Source organism: Triticum urartu, chromosome 1A (genome assembly GCF_056163025.1).
Source record: "Triticum urartu cultivar PI428250 chromosome 1A, HENAU_Tu73, whole genome shotgun sequence".
Taxonomy (NCBI): Eukaryota; Viridiplantae; Streptophyta; class Magnoliopsida; order Poales; family Poaceae; genus Triticum; species Triticum urartu.
The window spans coordinates 569,985,427-569,996,042 of record NC_141873.1 but is presented as its reverse complement, the minus strand read 5'-3'; positions in this window follow the sequence as shown (position 1 = coordinate 569,996,042).

The following is a 10,616-nucleotide window of genomic DNA, read 5'->3' as shown; positions in this document are numbered from 1 at the left end:
CTCGAGGGAAGCATAGCAAGAACATCAACCCTCACAATCACATGTGATCTAGTTCGCAACCTGCACCTACTCATATAACTGCTCTTGATGCCACTGTTGGGAAACGTAGTAGAAAACAAAAAAAATCACGCATGCGATCACCCAAGATTAGTATGAAGATGCATAACGGGTTCTGATCACGATCATTACCGTCACCAAGTTGTAGCGTAAGATGAATGTGACAATGTAGATCATACTTGGAGTTCCTCGAACCATCGATGAACAATCCCGCGTACCACCCACGAACAATCTCTCGAACTGAAGACCGAAAGCACGGCCTCTCTACTTTGTTGGAAGCGTGAAGCCTTCACGATCCGGCAGCGCTTCACCATCCAGAGCGGATTGTCACCGGAGAATTAGAGGGAGGAGATTAGAACCACACATGGCTTCTAATTATGAGGACAAGAGGATTAGCCTAGCTCTAAGTAGTCAACTAGGACCAACTAGAACTAGAAAAAATGAGAGGAGGCTCCAAAACTTGTGTATACAAAAGAGCAAAATCCCCTAGTATATATAGGTTGGAGGGGGAGAGAGAGGGAGGTCTGCCACCAAGGGGGAAGGAGTCCCCCTTGGTGATTCGGCCTAGGGAGGGAGGAGTCTGACTTGTCCCCGTCCCCAATTCGGCCTCCTTCCATAGGAGAAGGGGGCACCTTCCCACTTGGGCCTTTTTAGCCCAAGTTGCCTTCCACCTCTTGGCCTTTTAAGGCCCGTTGATATTAAATTAAATATAAAATAGTTCTAAATAATTTCAGACCATTATATATATAATTTAACATCACTGAAAACATTTTCCACCCATATATATTTATCTGTATTACCCGATATTCACCGACACCCTTCTAGTGACCCCGAAACGCTTCCAGGTCCTCTCAGAACTATTCAGAATATTAATGAAATAATTTCCAAAAATATATTCTCATCACTCTCATCCTATTAATACTCAGCAAGTCGTGATTGCCTTAAACTTGTGACCCCGTAGGTTCGGTAAATCATAGACATGAATGAAACCGTTTGCTCAATGACCGACAACAGAACTGTGATGTCCATGTCGATCCCTATGAGAACACGAATATGATATTCGAGTGAACCTTTGGTTATCATGTGATGTCCCCTTTGCTTTGTGATACTTTACAAAACACCGGATGCATCGGTATCCTCCTGAGTCATCGCCATGCTCACTATACCAAAATCCTCGTTACCGATTTTGTTCTTCTTTCTCGCTATTGTGTTTCAGCATCCCCGTGAAGGAGTCACTTGTGTCTGGATAGACGATGATGGATGTCATCGCACCGAGAGGGCCCTAGGAATATCTCTCCATCATCGGAGGAGCAAGTCCCACTCTCGAGCTATCTAGTCCCTTGTCAAACTTTTCGGTGAACCTATAAGTTGTCGCTATTATCACCGTGTTACAAGTGACGTTTGAGCAACCCCAAAGCCCATGGTACGGTAAAAAGTGACTACAATACTCTTCTCATGGTCTAAGGAGCAAAATCACACATTAACACTCTGTGTTATTACAATTTATTACATGCGATATATATTATCTCAATTCATAACAAACAAGTTTGGCTCGATTCAATATGATCGCTCTTCCAAAGTCATAATCTAAATGTTGTTTTAGGGCTATCGTTACACTTAACGATATCCTAAGATTCAAAAAACGTGATCATCAACAACACTTGAGCTAATATTAGAGGCGAGACTAGGAACCTTTATTTTATCTGGTTATCATTTCACACGTGCATATGAGTTTTCCACTGAATCGCGTATTTCAGGATCATAGCAGTTATAGCATGAAATATAAACACTTAATTATAATTATGGAAATATAATAATACAAATATTGTTGCCTCTAGGGCATAGTTCCAACACTTTGGGTGTTTAATGACTACACCTCATTTATCGCCAAGGATACGATCCATGTTACCCTAATGAACTTTACTATCACTGGTGTTTGGTATAACACTTCACGGTCTCCTCACTCCTAGAATCATTGGTGCTCGATCTCCATGATCCTGGGTACCTGCAGGGATGAAGATCGCAGACAAGACAAGAGACATCTTCACGGAACAATTTTATTTCACACATACGGGACGTTATGTCCAAGTCTTCCATTGATCCGCTCAACAAATACCTTGGGTTGGAAGGCTCATGCCCCAACTACACACACTTGTGAGAAGAAAATATTGATATGAGTAGTCTATGATCCCTAATAAGCCAGGCTATCACATACACCCCCACTTAGAGGAACCGACGTCCTCGTCGGGCTACAGGAACGTTCCCTCTTGGCACATACGTCTGTGCATCCAGTCTGGCACATGTGCCATGCCATGTGCCACGACGGGTCACAAATGTCATGCACAACATGACCGCGCACCTGTCCGCAAACATCCGTGTAACCGTGAGGGTCGGCTCTGATACCAACTTGTAACGCCCCAGACACACTCGCTGGTGGTTGTTACCCCTGACGTGATCTAGACTAGCCCCCACAGACCAATACTAGTCTTTTCTGCGCACTTTGTCCTCACTCGTGCGCACCCGGGGGCAACTTCCCGGTCGGTCACCTATCCTGAAACTACTCCAAGCTGAGCACGCTTAACTTTGGAGTTCTGTCTGAATGGGCTCCCAGAAAAGAAGGAATTCCTTATTGATATCAGTAGTCTATGATCCCTAACAAGCCAGGCTATCACAAATATGCCTTACAGCGGATGCCTTGTGTGATGCATGATTACAAGTATGAACTAGATGAGAGACCACTATGGTGGTGGAGATGGCTATGGAGAGGGAAATGTTAGCGGCTAGGGTTTGTGGATGAAGATGATGATGAAGAGGTTCTGGAATCCATGCTCGTTGTTATGTTGACATTTCGATGGGGTCCCTTTAATAGAAGTTGCACAGGTGGACAACTTGCCTCGAAATCCATGCCAAACGGACAATCATACAGGTGCGCGCGCCCATATGGAACGTCGTATTTTGCTTTGTCTTCGCGCAGACGCTTCTTGTTGATTCTTTCTTCCTCCATTTTCCTTCCATTCCATTCCCATACGTGATTTCTTCCCTTTTTTGCCCATTTCCTGTGGAAACACATCAGAGAGACGATTTGTGGAATCATTTGCATTCATTAGTCATTAGTAGCAATATCGGAGCGAATATCTCTTTTTAGATGAAATATCTCGGTTTAAAAAAAAGTGAATGAGTGTAAAAATATCACTCATCACTTTGCCATGTGTGTTAAACACCACGGGATGTACGGTCATGAACTCTCTTGGTTTTTGACTATTTCGAACTTTTGCCACTCTCATATTCTACAAAAATAAAGAGAGAAAGGGAGAAATGCAGGGGAAGTTAAGGGAAGGAGAAAAATGGAATGGAGGCATTTATGTGAATGGTTTTTAGTGCTAGATTTTATAAAGTCGTTTGGGAAATTTTAGAAAGTTTAAATTAATTTCAAACTATCTCTACCTAATAATAAATCAAATTGGATTTCTGGTCGTCCGTTGCTACCTCTTGAGCACTGCGTTGGTTTCCCTTGAAGAGGAAAGGGTGATGCAGTAAAGCAGCGTAAGTATTTCCCTCAGTTTTTGAGAACCAAGGTATCAATCCAGTAGGAGGCCACGCGCAAGTCCCTCGCACCTACACAAACAAACAAGAACCTCGCAACCAACGCGATAAAGGGGTTGTCAATCCCTTCACGGTCACTTACGAGAGTGAGATCTGATAGAGATGATAAGATAATATTTTTGGTATTTTTGTGATAAAGATGCAAAGTAAAATACAAGGCAATAAAAATAGCAAAGTGTTGGAAGATTAATATGATGGAAAATAGACCCGGGGGCCATAGGTTTCACTAGTGGCTTCTCTCAAGAGCATAAGTATTTGCGATGGGTAAACAAATTACTGTCGAGCAATTGATAGAATTGAGCATAGTTATGAGAATATCTAGGTATGATCATGTATATAGGCATCACGTCCGAGACAAGTAGACCGACTCCTGCCTGCATCTACTACTATTACTCCACACATCGACCGCTATCCAGCATGCATCTAGAGTATTAAGTTCATGAAGAACAGAGTAACGCATTAAGAAAGATGACATGATGTGGAGGGATAAACTCATGCAATATGATATAAACCCCATCTTTTTATCCTTGATGGCAACAATACAATACGTGCCTTGCTGCCCCCTACTGTCACTGGGAAAGGACACCGCAAGATTGAACCCAAAGCTAAGCACTTCTCCCATTGCAAGAAAGATCAATCTAGTAGGCCAAACCAAACTGATAATTCGAAGAGACTTGCAAAGATAACCAATCATACATAAAATAATTCAGAGGAGATTCAAATATTGTTCATAGATAATCTTGATCATAAACCCACAATTCATTGGATCTCGACAAACACACCGCAAAAGAAGATTACATCGAATTGATCTCCACAAGAGAGGGGGAGAACATTGTATTGAGATCAAAAAAGAGAGAAGAAGCCATCCAACTAATAACTATGGACCCGAAGGTCTGAGGTAAACTACTCACACTTCATCGGAGAGGCCTTGGAGATGATGTAGAGGCCCTCCCTGATCAATGCCCCCTCCGGCGGAGCTCCGGAAAAGGCCCCAAGATGGGATCTCTCGGGTACAGAAAGTTGCGGCGGTGGAAATAGGTTTTTGGCTCCGTATCTGGTAATTTGGGGGTACGTAGGTATATATAGGAGGAAGAAGTACGTCGGTGGAGCAACAAGGGGCCCACGAGGGTGGAGGGCGCGCCTGGGGGGGTAGGCGCGCCCCCATTGAAGGAAATATGCCCTAGAGGCAATAATAAAGTTATTATTTATTTCCTTATAATCATGATAAATGTTTATTATTCATGCTAGAATTGTATTAACCGGAAACATAATACATGTGTGAGTACATAGACAAACAAAGTGTCACTAGTATGCCTCTACTTGACTAGCTCGTTAATCAAAGATGGTCATGTTTCCTGACTATGAACAATGAGTTGTTATTTGATTAACGAGGTCACATCATTAGTTGAATGATCTGATTGACATGACCCATTCCATTAGCTTAGCACCCGATCGTTTAGTATGTTGCTATTGCTTTCTTCATAACTTATACATGTTCCTATGACTATGAGATTATGCTACTCCCGTTTGCCGGAGGAACACTTTGGGTGCTACCAAACGTCACAACGTAACCGAGTGATTATAAAGGAGCATTACAGGTGTCTCCAAAGATAGATGTTGGGTTGGCGTATTTCGAGATTAGGATTTGTCACTCCGATTGTCGGAGAGGTATCTCTGGGCCCTCTCGGTAATACACATCACATAAGCCTTGCAAGCATTACAACTAATATGGTAGTTGTGAGATGATGTATTACGGAACGAGTAAAGAGACTTGCCGGTAACGAGATTGAGCTAGGTATTGGATACCGACGATCGAATCTCGGGCAAGTAACATATCGATGACAAAGGGAACAACGTATGTTGTTATGCGGTCTGACCGATAAAGATCTTCGTAGAATATGTAGGAGCCAATATGGGCATCCAGGTCCCGCTATTGGTTATTGACCGGAGACGTGTCTCGGTCATGTCTACATTGTTCTCGAACCCGTAGGGTCTGCATGCTTAAGGTTACGATGACAGTTATATTATGAGTTTATGCATTTTGATGTACCGAAGGTTGTTCGGAATCCCGGATGTGATCACGGACATGACGAGGAGTCTCGAAATGGTCGAGACGTAAAGATTGATATATTGGAAGCCTATATTTGGATATCGGAAGTGTTCCGGGTGAAATCGGGATTTTACCGGGTTACCGGGAGGTTACCGGAACCCCCCGGGAACCATATGGGCCTTCGTGGGCCTTAGTGGAAAGGAGAAAGGGGCAGCCCAAGGTGGCTGCGCCACTTCCCCCTCCCCTAGTCCTATTAGGACTAGGAGAAGGTGGCCGGCCCCCCTCTCCCTCTTTCCCCCTTTGGGGAATCCTAGTTGGAATAGGATTGGGGGGGAGTCCTACTCCCGGAAGGAGTAGGACTCCTCCTGCGCCCTCCTCCCTTGGCCGGCGCCCCCTCCCCCCTTGGCTCCTTTATATACTGAGGCAGAGGCACCCCAGAAACACACAAGTTGATCCACGTGATCTATTCTTTAGCCGTGTGCGGTGCCCCCTGCCACCATATTCCTCGATAATACTGTAGCGGAGTTTAGGCGAAGCCCTGCTGCTGTAGTTCATCAAGATCGTCACCACGCCGTCGTGCTGACGGAACTCTTCCCCGACAGTTTGCTGGATCGGAGTCCGTGGATCGTCATCAAGCTGAACGTGTGCTCGAACTCGGAGGTGCCGTAGTTTCGGTGCTTGATCGGTTGGATCGTGAAGACGTACGACTACTTCCTCTACGTTGTGTCAGCGCTTCCGCAGTCGGTCTGCGTTGGGTACGTAGACAACACTCTCCCCCTCGTTTCTATGCATCACATGATCTTGCGTGTGCGTAGGAAATTTTTTGAAATTACTACCCAACCCGACAGTGGCATCCGAGCCTAGGTTATTTATGTTGATGTTATATGCACGAGTAGAACACAAGTGAGTTGTGGACGATACAAGTCATACTGCCTACCAGCATGTCATACTTTGGTTCGGCGGCATTGTTGGACGAGACGACCCGGACCAACATTACGCGTACGCTTACGCGAGACCGGTTCCCTCGACGTGCTTTGCACATAGATGGCTTGCGGGCGACTGTCTCTCCAACTTTAGTTGAACCAAGTGTGGCTACGCCCGGTCCTTGCGAAGGTTAAAATGGAGTCTATTTGACAAACTATCGTTGTGGTTTTGATGCGTAGGTGAGATTGGTTCTTGCTTAAGCCCGTAGCAGCCACGTAAAACTTGCAACAACAAAGTAGAGGACGTCTAACTTGTTTTTGCAGGGCATGTTGTGATGTGATATGGTCAAGGCATGATGCTGAATTTTATTGTATGAGATGATCATGTTTTGTAACCGAGTTATCGGCAACTGGCAGGAGCCATATGGTTGTCGCTTTATTGTATGCAATTCAATCGCGATGTAATGCTTTACTTTATTACTAAACGGTAGTGATAGTCGTGGAAGCATAAGATTGGCGAGACGACAATGATGCTACGATGGAGATCAAGGTGTCGCGCCGGTGACGATGGTGATCATGACGGTGCTTCGGAGATGGAGATCACAAGCACAAGATGATGATGGCCATATCATATCACTTATATTGATTGCATGTGATGTTTATCTTTTTATGCATCTTATCTTGCTTTGATTGACGGTAGCATTATAAGATGATCTCTCACTAAATTATCAAGAAGTGTTCTCCCTGAGTATGCACTGTTGCCAAAGTTCATCGTGCCCAGATACCACGTGATGATCGGGTGTGATAAGCTCTACGTCCATCTACAACGGGTGCAAGCCAGTTTTGCACAAGCAGAATACTCAGGTTAAACTTGACGAGCCTAGCATATGCAGATATGGCCTCGGAACACGGAGACCGAAAAGTCGAGCGTGAATCATATAGTAGATATGATCAACATAAACGATGTTCACCATTGAAAACTACTCCATCTCACGTGATGATCGGTCATGGTTTAGTTGATTTGGATCACGTAATCACTTAGAAGATTAGAGGGATGTCTATCTAAGTGGGAGTTCTTAAGTAATATGATTAATTGAACTTAAATTTATCATGAACTTAGTACCTGATAGTATCTTGCTTGTTTATGTTGATTGTAGATAGATGGCTCGTGCTGTTGTTCCGTTGAATTTTAATGCGTTCCTTGAGAAAGCAAAGTTGAAAGATGATGGTAGCAATTACACGGACTGGGTCCGTAACTTGGGGATTATCCTCATTGCTGCTCAGAAGAATTACGTCCTGGAAGCACCGCTGGGTGCCAGGCCTGCTGCTGGAGCAACACCAGATGTTATGAACGTCTGGCAGAGCAAAGCTGATGACTACTCGATAGTTCAGTGTGCCATGCTTTACGGCTTAGAATCGGGACTTCAACGACGTTTTGAACGTCATGGAGCATATGAGATGTTCCAGGAGTTGAAGTTAATATTTCAAGCAAATGCCCGGATTGAGAGATATGAAGTCTCCAATAAGTTCTATAGCTGTAAGATGGAGGAGAACAGTTCTGTCAGTGAGCATATACTCAAAATGTCTGGGTATAATAATCACTTGATTCAATTGGGAGTTAATCTTCCGGATGATTGCGTCATTGACAGAATTCTCCAATCACTGCCACCAAGCTACAAGAGCTTCGTGATGAACTATAATATGCAAGGGATGAACAAGACTATTCCCGAGCTCTTCGCAATGCTGAAAGCTGCGGAGGTAGAAATCAAGAAGGAGCATCAAGTGTTGATGGTTAACAAGACCACTAGTTTCAAGAAAAAGGGCAAAGGGAAGAAGAAGGGGAACTTCAAGAAGAACGGCAAGCAAGTTGCTGCTCAAGAGAAGAAACCCAAGTCTGGACCTAAGCCTGAAACTGAGTGCTTCTACTACAAGCAGACTGGTCACTGGAAGCGGAACTGCCCCAAGTATTTGGCGGATAAGAAGGATGGCAAGGTGAACAAAGGTATATGTGATATACATGTTATTGATGTGTACCTTACTAGAGCTCGCAGTAGCACCTGGGTATTTGATACTGGTTCTGTTGCTAATATTTGCAACTCGAAACAGGGACTACGGAATAAGCGGGCACTGGCAAAGGACGAGGTGACGATGCGCGTGGGAAACGGTTCCAAAGTCGATGTGATCGCGGTCGGCACGCTACCTCTATATCTACCTTCGGGATTAATATTAGACCTAAATAATTGTTATTTGGTGCCAGCGTTGAGCATGAACATTATATCTGGATCTTGTTTAATGTGAGACGGTTATTCATTTAAATCAGAGAATAATGGTTGTTCTATTTATATGAGTAATATCTTTTATGGTCATGCACCCTTGAAGAGTGGTCTATTCTTATTGAATCTCGATAGTAGTAATACACATATTCATAATGTTGAAACCAAAAGATGCAGAGTTGATAATGAAAGTGCAACTTATTTGTGGCACTGTCGTTAAGGTCATATCGGTATAAAGCGCATGAAGAAACTCCATACTGATGGACTTTTGGAACCACTTGATTATGAATCACTTGGTACTTGCGAACCGTGCCTCATGGGCAAGATGACTAAAACACCGTTCTCCGGTACTATGGAGAGAGCAATAGATTTGTTGGAAATCATACATACCGATGTGTGTGGTCCGATGAATATTGAGGCTCGTGGCGGATATCATTATTTTCTCACCTTCACAGATGATTTAAGCAGATATGGGTATATCTACTTAATGAAACATAAATCTGAAACATTTGAAAAGTTCAAAGAATTTCAGAGTGAACTTGAAAATCATCGTAACAAGAAAATAAAATTTCTACGATCTGATCGTGGTGGAGAATATTTGAGTTACGAGTTTGGTGTACATTTGAAAAACTGTGGAATAGTTTCGCAACTCACGCCACCCGGAACACCACAGCGTAATGGTGTGTCCGAACGTCGTAATCGTACTTTACTAGATATGGTGCGATCTATGATGTCTCTTACTGATTTACCGCTATCGTTTTGGGGTTATGCTCTAGAGACGGCTGCATTCACGTTAAATAGGGCACCATCAAAATCCGTTGAGACGACGCCTTATGAACTATGGTTTGGCAAGAAACCAAAGTTGTCGTTTCTTAAAGTTTGGGGCTGCGATGCTTATGTGAAAAAGCTTCAACCTGATAAGCTCAAACCCAAATCGGAGAAATGTGTCTTCATAGGATACCCAAAGGAAACTGTTGGGTACACCTTCTATCACAGATCCGAAGGCAAGACATTCGTTGCTAAGAATGGATCCTTTCTAGAGAAGGAGTTTCTCTCGAAAGAAGTGAGTGGAAGGAAAGTAGAACTTGACGAGGTAACTGTACCTGCTCCCTTACTGGAAAGTAGTTCATCACAGAAAACTGTTTCAGTGACACCTACACCAGCTAGTGAGGAAGCCAATGATAATGATCATGAAACTTCAGATCAAGATACTACTGAACCTCGTAGATCAACCAGAGTAAGATCCGCGCCAGAGTGGTACGGTAATCCTGTTCTGGAAGTCATGCTACTAGATCATGATTAACCTACGAACTATGAAGAAGCGATGGTGAGCCCAGATTCCGCAAAGTGGCTTGAAGCCATGAAATCTGAGATGGGATCCATGTATGAGAACAAAGTATGGACTTTGGTTGACTTGCCCGATGATCGGCAAGCAATTGAGAATAAATGGATCTTTAAGAAGAAGACTGACGCTGATGGTAATGTTACTGTCTACAAAGCTCGACTTGTCGCAAAAGGTTTTCGGCAAGTTCAAGGGATTGACTACGATGAGACCTTCTCACCCGTAGCGATGCTTAAGTCCGTCCGAATCATGTTAGCGATTGCCGCATTTTCTGATTATGAAATTTGGCAGATGGATGTCAAAACTGCATTCCTGAATGGATTTCTGGAAGAAGAGTTGTATATGATGCAACCGGAAGGTTTTGTCGA